This window comes from Delphinus delphis, chromosome 11 (genome assembly GCF_949987515.2).
Source record: "Delphinus delphis chromosome 11, mDelDel1.2, whole genome shotgun sequence".
NCBI classification, from domain to species: Eukaryota; Metazoa; Chordata; class Mammalia; order Artiodactyla; family Delphinidae; genus Delphinus; species Delphinus delphis.
The window spans coordinates 12900358-12914381 of NC_082693.1; the positions used below are offsets into that span (position 1 = coordinate 12900358).

A 14024-nucleotide genomic window follows, 5' to 3' on the forward strand; every position below is an offset into this window, starting at 1 on the left:
AGGATTTGAGAAACAGTGCAAAGGAAGGGAACAATCCGTGCCAAGATTCTGCATACAGGTAGTCCTTGAAAGGAAAGTAGAAAGTGAGAGCATAGGAGGGGCGGGCAGGGTCTTGGAAATCCACTCCAAAGGCATTCAGTGACAAAGACACCAGAAGGGCTGTCTCCCCAAAAGTAAAACGGTGAGTGAGAGGAGTGGAGCCCGCTACGAAAGGAAAGTCATCAGGAATTAAGAGGGACAACTATGCACAAACAACAAGCTCTCTCGAAATTTGAGGGGGTATACGATGGTGGGACCTTGGTGCAAAGTGTCAATTGGAAAAGACCCCCCCATTTGGGGGTGGGGAGGGTAGCTCTCGAAACCCCAAGTCTAAGACAAGCCAGGAGAAGAATACTCGTTCTGGAGTCTCCCCACCGACCAGAGAAGCGCAGGTGTATCTGCGGAAGCTCAGGTTACCGGGAAATATGACAAGGACGGTGTGCATCTTCTCTGCCCACCGTGCAGGAGCCCCGGGCGCGGCGGGCGACCGAGGGTCGGCACCGGCTCCGAGCGCCCCGGGACCCGCCCGCGAACGCACTTCGGCGGCAGCGCCCTCGCACACCTGGCTCCCGACACCAGTTGAAAGCAGTCAAAGTGAATGAAGACGGACGCGGCGCCTGGCACCACTCCATCCCGACACACAAAGGCAGATTTTGAAAATCGAGGGAGAGTCCAAGCCGCCGGACCCCAGCGGGCGCCTTTCGCCAAGGGGCTCTTACCTCGGATCTGCCCTCGGGGCCGCGGCTTCCCCGGAGGCGCCTCGAACCCAAACCCGGCGGGAGGCGGCCGGGAGAAAGCCCCCGAGCCGGACCGCGCCCTCCCAATCCTCCGCGAGCCGCCCAGCCGCCGCCTGCGTCCGGCCGAGGAGACGCGGTCTCCGGGGCGAGCTCAGCGCCGACCTCGCGCTCGGCTAGAACGCCTGGCCCGCCGCCGCCGCCGCCGCCGCCGCCGCCGGGGAACTCTGGAGCTGCCCGCCAGCTCACCCGCTCGCCCAAGCCGGCCGCGCGCCGCGCATGCCCAGTACATCTCGGGGAGCGAGCCCGCGAGCGCGCGCCGCGCGGCCGGGAGCCGCTCCGCTCTCCGGGTCTTGGCGGCAGCCGAAGCGCGGAGCATCTGGTCGGCCGCAGCGCTGGAGGAGAACTGGCCAGCGGGGCCGGGTGGGCGGGAGACGGAAGGTAGGAGAGAGGGCAAGGCAACGCGCCGAGTTATCAAGGCCGCGATCGAAGTCGGGCCGAAGTTCTGAGCCGCCGACGGGTTTCCAGAAGTGCCCTAGCAGGACCCACTAGCAGCTGGGAGGCGTGAGAAGGAGCAGAGCGCGAGGAGAGGTTTGCCCCGGGCAAGAGTGGATGCTCCTGGCGGAGGGAGCGCGCCAGTTACAGCGCCCCGGGTCTTAGTGTGCAATTCGTGGCCACCAACCTGCGGGCAGTAAACCTGCAGCACCCAAAGACCCTCCAGCCTTGGTCTTCTTGCCGGGACCCTCCCACCTATTTTTCCCCTTTTGTCGCTTCCTTTTTTTTTTTTTTTTTAATCTCCTCAACTCATGCCTTAAACTGGTGCACCCAAGGGCCTCCATTCGGTCCCGGGGAGTCTCCAAACTACCGGTCCTTACCTGCAAGCAGCAAGCCCAGACCTGCCTCGCCCGCATCGCACGACTGCCTTGGATCCTATCTTTCTCGCAGCTCTTACCAAGAGCCTGATGTGGTTTGAAGTAGTGGAGGCTTCTTTCACATAATGCCTCTCGTGACCTAACCAACCTTTATAATCTTCTTCTCCCCCCAGTAGCCCCCGGCGCCACTAAGTGAGAAGTCCTTCCATCTGTAACATTGCATTTGCTTCTTCTTGAAACTCCAGCTTTGTCATAGCTATGACCCCCTCCTTTCTAACTTCTTTAAGGTCACTTGACCCTCAGAAATCAATGAAAGTCTATAAAATAAACTTGGTTAAAGTAGATTGGACCTGCTTGTTTTGTGAAGCATGGGAGAAGCACAGTCAGGGGAAAGAGAGATTTCAAACCAAGATGGGAAATAAAACCATTATCCTAAAAGTTGGAACAGACCTTAGTCTGCTATCTTAAGTAGAAATCCTCTCTCCAATGTTTCCACTACACCATCAACCACTTAAACTTTTCCATTGTTGGAAATCTCTATTTTTATCAATATTATGTATAATTATTTTTCATTGAGTACCTATGCCAGGAACTAAGCCATTTTTATATTATTATTTCTAATCCTTAAAATGAGATGAGCCTTATTATACCTATTTAGCAGGAAAATGAAGCTCAGATGTTTCATTCCTTTTGCCAAAGCCAATGCTGATGCCAGAATTAAAATCCAGGGTTGCTTAACTCTAAAGTTTGTGTCATTTGATTTGTGAACATCAAATCAACTTCCCTTAACTTAGACCACTGGTGCTGGTTCTGCCCCAAAGAGCCACACAAAATTAATCTCATTTCTTATAGACATTGCAAGCCTTGAAATATTTGAACCAACTATTAAGTAACTACCAGATCTTCTCATATTTTCCTCTTCTTCAAAATCTCTAGAACCTTTCATTGTTCTTCATATGCAATGGTGAGCCCTCATAACCACATTCCATACCCTGCTTTGAATGTGCTTTGATTTTTCACTTTTCTCCTTGAACTGTACATTCAGAAGAGAACACAACATTCAAATACAGTGGGCTGAGAACCGAGTCACACAGGGATCAGCCACTTTGATCCAAGCATACCCTGACAATAATGCATCCCGAACTTGCATTAGGATTTTTAGCAAGCATATTACAGAGAGTCAGATCAAATATCCAAGTCAATTTCACACAGACTACAATTAAACCATATCTTTCACCTTACATAGTCTGTACTTCCATAATTTAATATTTAAACCTAATTTTTACCTTTAAACCATATTAAATTTCATCTTGTTTGTTTTAGGACATAATTTCAGATTTTAAAATATTATTAGCGATCACTTTAAATTTATAACATCTGTAAATTTAATGAACATGCCTTCTTTGTTTCCACCTAAGTCTAATAAAAAAAAAAAAAGAACAGTTACATAAAACAGGCTTACAAAAGAGCCTTGCAGCCCACCACCAAAACTGAGCTCTGAGATAATAATCATTTATGAACCAATACTTTTCAAGATCAAGCACTTTAGTTCATGCAACAATGCTATAACCAAGAAGGATTTCATAAAAGGTTTTCTACATGCTCTGCTGAAATGAAAAGTCACTGTCTCTAGCATTCCTAAATCTACAAGTTCAAGTAACTCTTAAAAAAAAATAAACAGGACCTTTTGAAATATGAACCAGTTTTGGTATCAATGATCTCCATTACTTTTCTAAGTGTTTAGAACCAAAGTTAATCTTTTTACACTTTTGCTGAGAACTGATGTCCAACTCCCGTGTTTATTGTGCTGCCTCATACAAGTTTTTCCTTCTTGAAGGTTTCATTTGCTAATGTTGGTATGGGAGATGAAAATGATGTAGAACAGAATGAAGGTAGACACATGGAGTGAATGGGGTCTCCCCAATACAAAGTACACTAGCAAAACTTGAGAAACAGGTAAAATCTATAGCTGGGTGTAAAGGCTAGATACAGAAAATATGAAGAAATGATGATGGCTAAATGTAACCTGAAGACCGAGAACCATATGTAAACTTCCCAAGAATCAAATGTATTTTTCACACACCCTCTCTACTCCAATCCCTCAGTATGATGTGTGAGTATCATTTAGGGACTGCTGTGTTCATCTTTGTAGGCAGTCTTAAAGCCAAGTAATGTAAAATGTACCTATGGATAAGTTAGATAATGTTTACTGTAGTTAAGAATATTACTATTTTTATGATCTAATCTAAATATTTTAAGCATATCTTGAAGTTGAGATATGCTTAATTTCCTTTTGGCTACAGCTGACATTCTTATTTAGCCTTTGCTGAAGAAACAGGCCAAATTGCTGGATTATTATTTTTGCTCCCACTTTAGAAACTGCTTGAGCTTGCGTCTTATCTTTTTTTTCTTTTTTTGCTTCTTATCTTGTAATTGATATCTATATTTCTTGTTTGTTATGGTTCTTTACATCTATTTGGGTGTAGCAAATTCACTTTTGCTTATTCTTTGAATGTGAAAATGCTTTATTTGTTATATACCATATAAGTAGACGTGTGAAAATTTTGAAGCATGAAGGGAAGTGAAATATTTTTAACAAAGAGTCTTTCCAAGTGTAACCCCTACTTATCTACAAGGAACTTTATTAGTCAAAAACAAGTAAATGACAACACCCCTCTGTCCGAAATGGGTAGATCCAGTAGGTAGAAAATCAGTAAGGACAGAGTTGAAATCAGCAGAATACACATTCTTCTCAAGCTCATGTGGAATTTTCACGAGGATAAAATCACATTTTGGGGACTTCCCTGGTGGCACAGTGGTTAAGAATCCGCCTGCCAATGCAGGGTACACGGGTTCCAACCCTGGTCCAGGAAGATCCCACATGCCGGCAGAACAACTAAGCCCGTGCGCCACAACTACTGAGCCTGTGCTCTAGAGCCCGCGAGCCACAACTACTGAGCCCACGTGCCTAGAGCCCGTGCTCCGCAACAAGAGAAGCCACCGCGATGAGAAGCCCATGCACCGCACCGCACCGCACCGCACTGAAAAGTAGCCCCCGCTCACTGCAACTAGAGAAAGCCCGCGCACAGCAACCAAGACCCAATGCAGCCAAAAATAAATAAATAAATATATATATATATATTTTAAAGAGTTATGGAAGATAGAATGTGAAGATGTAACATTTATCTAATCAGAATCCCAGAATGAGACACCAAAAAGAATAGGTTAGAGGCTAGAGGTGAAGAGACTGTTAGATTACTAACAGATTACTGTTAGAGACTGTTAGATTACTAACAGATTACTAACAGTCTACTCTCTTAGATTAGATATAGGTTATAGTATATAGCTGACAGTGTTTCAAGATTAATATAAGACATGAATCCACCAAGAGAGGAAGTACTGGCATATACACGTATCAAGTAGAATACCTAAAAAGAAAACCAGAAAGAGAAAGAACAACATATACATGTATCAAATAATATACATGAAAAGAAAACCAAACCAAGATACACGAGAATGAAATTGCAAAACACCAGAGGAAAAGGCCATATTAAAAGCATTGCGAGGGCTTCCCTGGTGGCGCAGTGTTTGAGAGTCCACCTGCCAATGCAGGGGACACGGGTTCGTGCCCCGGTCCGGGAAGATCCCACTTGCCGTGGAGTGGCTGGGCCCGTAAGCCATGGCCGCTGAGCCTGCACGTCCGGAGCCTGTGCTCCGCAACAGGAGAGGCCACAACAGTGAAAGGCCCGCGTACCAAAAAGAAAAAAAAAAAGGCATTGCGAGAAGAAAAGCAAGTAGACCAAAGAATTTTAAACAGCAATAATGGCAGCCAGAAGACACTAGAATATCTTCTAAATGTTGAGAAAAATAACTGTCAACCTATAATTTTGTGTCCAGAAAAATTATATTTCCCGAACAAAAATGGAAATAAGACATTTTTAGAAAAATAAAAGCTTTGCTTTTTAACACCTTCACTAGATGAACTCCTAAAACACACCTTTGGATGAAGGAAGTGACCCAATAAGAAATACTGAGATGCAAGGAAAAAATGGTGAGCAAATAAATTGATAAACATTTGGGGTAATCTAAAGAAAATTGGTCTGTAAATAATAATAATAATAATGTCAAATTTGTGGGGTTAAAAAGCACAATTAAAATATTGGGCGATAACATAAATCAGCCGGAGGATGATCAGAGTTAAACTGTTCTGCGGTCCTTGTATTGTTTTGAAGGGGTTAAAGTATTAATTTTAAATGTCTGTAAGAAAAGCATTCAAGATAGAATTTCAAGAGAAACTACCCATATGATATTTACAATGTTTTAATGCTGTCTATGTATCAACTCATTTACATTCTTCCAACAATCTTCTGACAGTCTCCATTTTATACATGAGGGAAAATAAAAGACACAAAAACATGAGCCACAAGTCATCTAACTACTGTGTGACGAAGTTGGAATTTGAGAACATGGCTTTGGTGGTTATGTTCTACAGTATCTTAAAGACTCTGAATGAATAGACACAGAATGCAGAAATTCCAAAACAGCAGAGGAAGAGAAAGGCAATAAGAAATAAACAAATAAACATAACAGTATCTCCACCTATTTACCCCGTGCAAAGAAAAATTTTAAAAATACAAGAAAGAATTGTAGAAAAAGAGGGCCAAATAGAAAATAGAAAGGAAAGACCAAAGGGAAAAAATTCAAATATGTAAGAAATCACAACATAAATGGATTAAACTCTACAGCTAAAAGAGTCAAAGTAGTTTTTAAAAACATAGCTATATGCTATTTACAAACATAAGGATATGGAAACCATAAGATATATCAGGTATATAATAATGAAAAGAAGACTGGTGTAGCTACATTAAAATCACACAATCACTATGGACTTTAAGATAAAAAAGCATTATTGGGGATAGAAAGGGCACCACATAATGATCAAATCTACAAGGAGAAATTGATAAATCCACCATTAAGGTGGGGCTACTTCAATACTCTCTCACCTATTGATAAGTTATTGACAACTCCATATACATAGATAGATATAAGGTATACAATATTTAGAGATTACAGTGTCGACATACAGCAATAAGAGAATACACGTTCTCATCAAACCCGTAAGAAATATTTACATAAATTCACCAGTGTACCTTAACATATTTCAAAGAATTTGGATTATTTAGACCGAGGGTTGAAAAACTTTTTCTGTAAAGCACTAGATAGTAAATACCTTAGCTTTGCAGGTCAATGGTCTCTACTGCAACCACTCAAGTCTGCCCCTGTAACTTGAAAGCTGTCATAGTCAATATGCTTATGCAATTCAATTATCTTCTCCTCCTGCAGGAACAAGGATTGTAATTAAGCAAATGACCATAGCCGTATTTCAATAAAACTTTATCTAGGCACTCTGAATTTGAATTTTATTTAATTTATACGTACCTCAAAATATTTGTGTTTTTCAACCATTTAAAACGTGCCAACCATTCTTAGCTCACAAGCTGTAGAAAAACAGGTCGTGGCTGGGTTTGTTGATCCCTGATCTAGACCTTGTAATCTCTGCTTGCAAGGCAATAGATTTAGAAATATATTTCAGACTAATTTTTTTTGTTAAGATTTAACTTAAAACTTAAATAACAGTACCTTTTAATTTCTAAAGATTCACTTAAATAAGTGGGATTTAGACTTCCAAATAACCATGGATCAAAGAGGAAATCGTGAATGAAAATTTAAAAATACTTCGAACTGAAAAAAAAAGAAAAATAAATTTTGATATAGTCAGATCATGAAATATTCTATAGCAGTGAAGGTCAGGAAGCAACCACCACATTCAGCAGAATAAATTACTCTTAGAAACATAAAGTTTCTAAGATCACAGAAAATTATGTGCAGTAAGTTGCCCTTTTTACAAAGCTCAGGAACAAGCAAAACTAAATGATATATTATTTGGGAACACGTATATATTTGCTAAAACTAGTATGTAAACAAAGGAATGTTTATCATAAAATTAAGAATAGGGGTTACTTCTGAGGGGCAGGAAGGGAAATGGAACAGAGAGTCTTTATAGATAAATTGCAATAGTAATGTAATGTGTGTCACAGGTGTTCACCTTAATTACACTCCTTGCTCCTGCGGAGGAAAAGATTGTTGAATTGCATACAATGACAGGGGAGGGACAGAGCAATTGTTACTAAAGCGATCCAGTTACCGGTCTCTTATTTACCTGGACACAGCTCATCAGAACGCCTCAGAATCACCTATTATCCCTGACCTTCGAATGTCTGGTGAGCTCTGTACATAAAACACTCCTTTCCGAGCAGGACCACAGATACTCTGTCCCTAATTTTAAGTGTGAAAGTTGATTTTTACAATAAGGCTTATTTCCTCCAGAAATTCTAATGCCTCGGTACAGCTGAGGAAAATTTAATTCTCACACTTGAGAGTTACTCATTCCTTTACTAGTAACACCTGAATATTCTTTAAAATTCAGAAGAGACATCGCTTGTTTCATCTTTTTGAGATAACTGTACTGCTCGTTCCACAGAACTGGAAATTTGCCATTTGAAAACAGTTATCTCACTATTTACAGCTTTTTCTAATCAAATCTAAGCTTTTTATTTTTCTACGTGTGCCTAACCAGGAAAGCAGGTGAAAATCAAAGGAGAAAAATAAAATAACCATGAGGAAAAGTAAACCTTCAGAAACTGGTTAATTTTAAATTACAGTAAAGCCATAAAATGGAATTCTATTTCATGATGAAAAAGAATGAGGTGGTTATATTAACCACTAACTTGGATGGACATCAAGATATATAGTTGTTAAGTGGGGTGAGGGGAAAGGTGAGTTGCAATACACTCTGTAGTAGGAATGAATTTATGTAAAAAAAGAATAACAGCTAGAGAAATACAAGCCATATTTTAACAGTTTCTTTTATAGGAAGAGAGATGACGGTGGAGGCAGGAGTTCCTTTCACTATTTCGGTTAATATAATTCTATAATATTTGAATTTTTAACCCTGGACCTGTATTATTTTGTGGCAGAGAAAATTTAACATTGTAATATTTTGTGAATTTTGTGTTTCTGAATTCTTTACTCCGTCTAGAATTCAGCTAGAGTTTTAAAATTTCCATCCCTAAAGTCTAAAGTATCTTTAGTTTACTGAGCTAAAATAACCCTCAGGCTATTTAACAATTCCCTTTGGGGACCGCATTGGAATTGCAAATGCAGACTCTGTTTCCTTAAGTTGGCACCCCAGTTTTTTTCTCCATTGACAGTAGAATCCAGGTGGGAAGGGAATAAAACAAAACAAAAGAGAACTCCTGTTACAAATTTAAAGGTTTTAAGAAGCAAATTCGCATCTCTCATTAGCTTTCTCACTCCAATAGCCCTGGTGCTCAAGAAAACTCCAGCAACCTTAAAGATAATTTTGCTGATAACAGTGCTTAAATCCAAGTTTTGGCAAGACAACAGCAAAAATATGCCCCAGATTCCAAGTCTAATTTCATCTTAAAGAACTTGGATACACACACACACGCGCGCACACACACGCGCGCGCACACACACACACACAGAAATCTCTAAACGCGTGTTGGTTTTCCGAATACACTTTCCTTTCCTTTAATGGACACTTTTTTTTAATGCAAAGCTTTCAAAGCATTTTCCACACTTTCTTATTAAGCAGAGTGTTTACCTTACTAACCATAGTTATCATTGTGCACATTAAGGGTTGTACTTCACAAGTACACAATTCCTTACCCAAACCCTTGCAACCAGATGTTTGCATCTTGTGAAGGTAACGTGACGCTTATACCACATACGTATTCATAGCAACCCAGCAGGGTTGTAATTAACACATTATTTCTGCAGCAAATCATATTCACACAAATTAGAACGAAGTTCATAAGTAGCCTCATAGCCCCTCAGATTCGATTTGCTATCAAACAAGCACAAGTCGTCAGACTTTGTCACCAAATGAAATTTGAAAAAACAAACAAGCAACTTTTTAAAAAACTTTTGACTTGACCTTGCAGATAAAGCTGTTATGCACCTGTATGATGGTGCCACAAGGAGGAACTGCCTTGCTTGCCTTGCATTTGAGACTCTAAATGGCTATCGTTTTGAGGGCTTGATGTCTTCTGCCTCTTGTGTGCCTTCCATCCATTTTGTTGCTGTGACTTCCTCTACCACCTTCCTGCCCAGATACTTTATTATGTTTAATCGGCTATGACCTGAAAAAAAATAGATAACCAAGTTATTATAATCATGTATGAAATAGAGTAAGTAGATTATACATAAGGAGCGCTAGAGTTATTTTGTGATATGTGCATTTTGCTTGCATTCTTGACAACACCTATTTCAACAAGTTAGAGGCTTTGGTTTGCTAATGACTGTCACCTGTATTCACAATTTTTGAGATTTTTATCCTTAAAAAAGCAACTCTAACTTCCTGTTCTAAAAAAAAAATACAATGTCTCATTTTATAGATGTCACCAGTTTCAGAAACGGACATCTTGTGAAAGCATGCTATTCTAATATATGCATATATGACCTTTTGGTCATATGCAAATAAGCTAAGGGCTAAAGTTTATTTACTCTTGCACAAAAAATAAGTGATGACAATAAAGATTAAGGTATTTATAAAACCTTAAAGTACAATCTCAGGGTGACATTTCTAAATCATCACAGTCACTCGCCTGTATTTTTCTTCTTTACTCAACTTGCAAGTCCTTCTGTATTTTGACCCCACTCTGTACATCTACCTTCATTTATTAGTGCTCCTGCTGTGAGCTTTCCACAGCTCCAATATGTAGAGCCCTTCCTTGGTGTTGCCCACACAAGGCACACTTATCACTGCAAGACAAAGAAACCTGGGGAGGAGTGCAGAGTCATGACTGGAAATCAATGCAGGAATGTCCGTGATTCAAGTTTCCAGGAGGAAAGTAGCCAAAGCAAGTGAAAGATCAATACCAGGTGCTAAGAGAGTGACATGAAAGAAAAGTATTGAAAGCAGTAAGAACCCAGAAACCCAATCAGATGGCTCACTAGTGAGAAAGCATCTAAAGGCCTCTGATTCATTCATTCAGCAAAGGTTCAAGCACCTGCCAAGCACAGGGATGGGCTTTGGGGATATAAAAAGGAGTACAAAATGGTCCCCACCCTTGAGGGCTTGCAGTATTAGCAATTAAACAGACAGAAATAAATAGAGACAACCATATGCCATGTTGTAACAGCATAATGTAATACCAAGCACTATCTGAGCCACAGAGAAATGAACGCTCAACTCTGCTGTGCAAAATCAGGCTGGCATCACAGGGACTCACTTGACTGCCCTTCGCTGATCACCTTCGAACCTCCTTGCTGTTCCTCAAGCACCCTGGCCTGCTTCCACCGCAGCCCTAGCACTGGCTGTTCCCTGACCCCTAACGCTCTTCTTCCAGATATCGACAGGGCTCACTCTCTCACTTCATTCAGGTCTCAGCTCAAATGCTACCTCATCAGAAAAGATTTCTCTGACCAATCACCCTATTTAAAACTATGTCACCCGGGCTTCCCTGGTGGCGCAGTGGTTGAGAGTCCGCCTGCCGATGCTGGGGACGTGGGTTCGTGCCCCAGTCCGGGAAGATCCCACATGCCGCGGAGCAGCTGGGCCCGTGAGCCATGGCCGCTAAGCCTGCGCATCAGGAGCCTGTGCTCCACGACGGGGGAGGACACAACAGTGGGAGGCCCCAACAGTGGGAGGCCCGCGTACCGGGAAAAAAAAAAACCACAACACAACTGTACCACCCAAGGGGAAGGATAAATTAAGACTTTGGTATTAACATACACACACTACTACTATATATAAAATGGTTAACCAACAAGAGCCTACTGTATAGCACAGGGAATTATATTCAATACCTTGTAATAACCTATAATGGAAAAGAATTTAAAAAAAAAACAAAACGGTACCCCCAGACACACACACACACACACACACAGAAACTCAACTCTTTCTCTTTCTCCCTGTTGCCTGACTTTGTCTTTTTTTTCCTCAGCCCTTATCATAATCTGCAATCATCTTGTCCAATTATTTATTGTCTGTTTCCCTCATGTAAATTCTGTGAGAGCAGGGATTTATCAGTTGTATTTACTGCTCTAGCCCCAGCACTGGACAGAGTTGAATGAGTGAATGAATAAATGAATGAATGAGGAGAAATTTGAGCTGAGTTATGAAGAGCATGTAGTGGCTTGTCAAGGGAACAAGGCGTGTGTGGAGGCAGAGGGAGGACTCAGAATGTACAGAGACACCAGGGTAATTAAAGGGAGTCGAGGCACCTTGGAAGGAATTTAGAGAGAAATAAAATGATCTGTGCTCAGCACACAGTGGGTTTTCATTCAACGTTACTAAGTAAATAAGTGAGAGAGCAAGTGAGTAAATGAGTGAATGAATACACGATTGAATTAATGATCAGGTTTTTGTCTTAGAAAATGTGTGAGCCTAGATGGGCGGAACAGAAGACAGGAAGTAGAGATCATTGAGAAGGCTGGTCTTCTACAAAGAGGAAAATAAAGAAGGCCTGAATGAAGCAAGTGGGAACAGAGAAGAGAGACCACACTTGCGAAGCAAGTAGAATTGTGATGTGATTGAAGTGGGGGAAGTAGGTGAACGCAGAGGATCCCGATGTAAGTGCCCAGATGGGTGGTGGTGCCGTGGACCACACGGTAAAACCAGGAATGGTGAAAGGAGGCTGCGCTGGGGAGATAATCTATCCTGGGTTGTACATCTTGGGATTGAAGTCTCTCTGTAATAGGGGAAGACAACTAATATGTAGTTGGAAGCGTTGACCTAGGAGAAAAGTCAAGACAGAAGACAGGTTTGGAATACCTTTATGGATGGATGTCTTTATCTTCAGGAAAACATGTTAGGATAAGAAGACGAAATTCGAGGATAATTTACGAGGTCGAGAGGCAGAGGGGGGAAAAGGAACGTCCACTGAAAACTAAGAAGCAGCTAATAGAGTGGTAAGAGGAAAACTAGGAGTTTAAGCCCATGAGAATTAGCATGTGCTGTCTTGCTCATTACTGTAGCCCCAATGTCCTGGTACAGGATAAAGAGACATGCAAATACTTGTAAAAAAGGGAAGTAGGGAAAGAAGGAAAGAGGGAGGGATGGAAGGAAGCTTGAAAGGAGGGAACTGGTTAACAGTAAGACTACAAAGCTATCAAGAAAGATAATGGGACTGCCCCGGTGGCGCAGTGGTTAAAGAATCCGCCCGCCAATGCAGGGGACACGGGTTCCATCCCAGGCCGTGGAAGATCCCACATGCCGCGGAGCAGCTAAGCCCATGAGCCACAGCTACTGAGCCAGCGCTCTAGAGCCGCGAGCCACAACTACTGAGCCCACGTGCCACAACTACTGAAGCCGGCGTGCCCTAGAGCCCGCACGCTGCAACCACTGAAGCCTGCGCTCCTAGAGTCGGTGCTTTGCAACAAGAGAAGCCACCACCGTGAGAAGCCCGTGCACCTCAACGAAGAGTAGTGCCGCTCACCGCAACTAGAGAAAAGTCCGCATGCAGCAACAAAGACCCAACGCAGCCAAAAAAAAGATAATGATAGCTAAGAAAACTCAGATTTATTTTATTAAGGGATTATAACATGCCAGAGACCCTTTTAAGCAGTTCACACGGCTTGACTCATTCAATTCTCAAAACAACCTCGTGAAGCAGGGGTGATGATGATGATATGATGATGACGATGATGATTATCCCCTCTTTATAGATGAGAAAATGAGGCACAGAGAGGTGAAGTTGTCCAGGGTTACACAGAAAGTAAATGACAGAAGCAAGATTTCAAGTCCAGCCATCTCGCTCTGAAGCCTCTCTGCACAGATGGAAGAGCGAGTTTTGTGAGGGGCCTTGAGTGAGTATGGTTTCAATGGAGGGGCAGCTCTGTGGCCTGGGGAGGGGAAAGGAAGGCAAAGAAGTGGAGAGGGCAAATGTAGACTGCTACTGCAAGGCGGTTCACTAGGAAGAAAGAGGGACAGATAGTAGCTGGAAAGGAACACAGGGATGTCAGAAGCCGTTTTGTGGTTTGTTTTTATTTGCGGTTCGCGGGCCTCTCACTGCTGTGGCCTCTCCCGTTGCGGAGCACAGGCTCCGGATGCGCAGGCTCAGCGGCCATGGCTCATGGGCCCAGCCGATCCGCGGCATGTGGGATCTTCCCGGACCGGGGCACGAACCCGTGTCCCCTGCATCGGCAGGCGGACTCTCAGCCACTGCGCCACCAGGGAAGCCCCGTTTTGTGTTTTTAATGAGCAAGTCTGGTGCATGTGGACTCGCTACAGTCTGTTTACATCACACCCCAGAATTGCTAAAAGAAAAATGAGGGGGTTGGCTGAAAAGAC

At 42.4% G+C, this 14024-nt stretch overlaps 1 protein-coding gene and 1 long non-coding RNA gene across 3 annotated transcripts in view; both read right to left on the reverse strand.

The window, feature by feature from the left end:
• The window catches only part of EPS8 (EGFR pathway substrate 8, signaling adaptor), a 190640-nt gene extending 189658 nt beyond the window's left edge, over positions 1-982 (reverse strand). For both annotated transcript variants that reach the window (XM_060024339.1, XM_060024335.1), the window contains exon 1: positions 759-982. The gene's annotated coding sequence lies outside the window, so the exon portion shown is untranslated. The remainder of the gene's footprint in view (positions 1-758) is intronic.
• Positions 983-6767: 5785 nt separating this feature from the next.
• Positions 6768-14024, reverse strand: part of LOC132434451 (uncharacterized) — a 63145-nt gene continuing 55888 nt past the window's right edge. The window contains exons 4-5 of the long non-coding RNA XR_009521305.1: positions 9690-9870; positions 6768-6982 (exon numbers count right to left, since the gene is read on the reverse strand). This is a non-coding gene — a long non-coding RNA (uncharacterized lncRNA). The remainder of the gene's footprint in view (positions 6983-9689; positions 9871-14024) is intronic.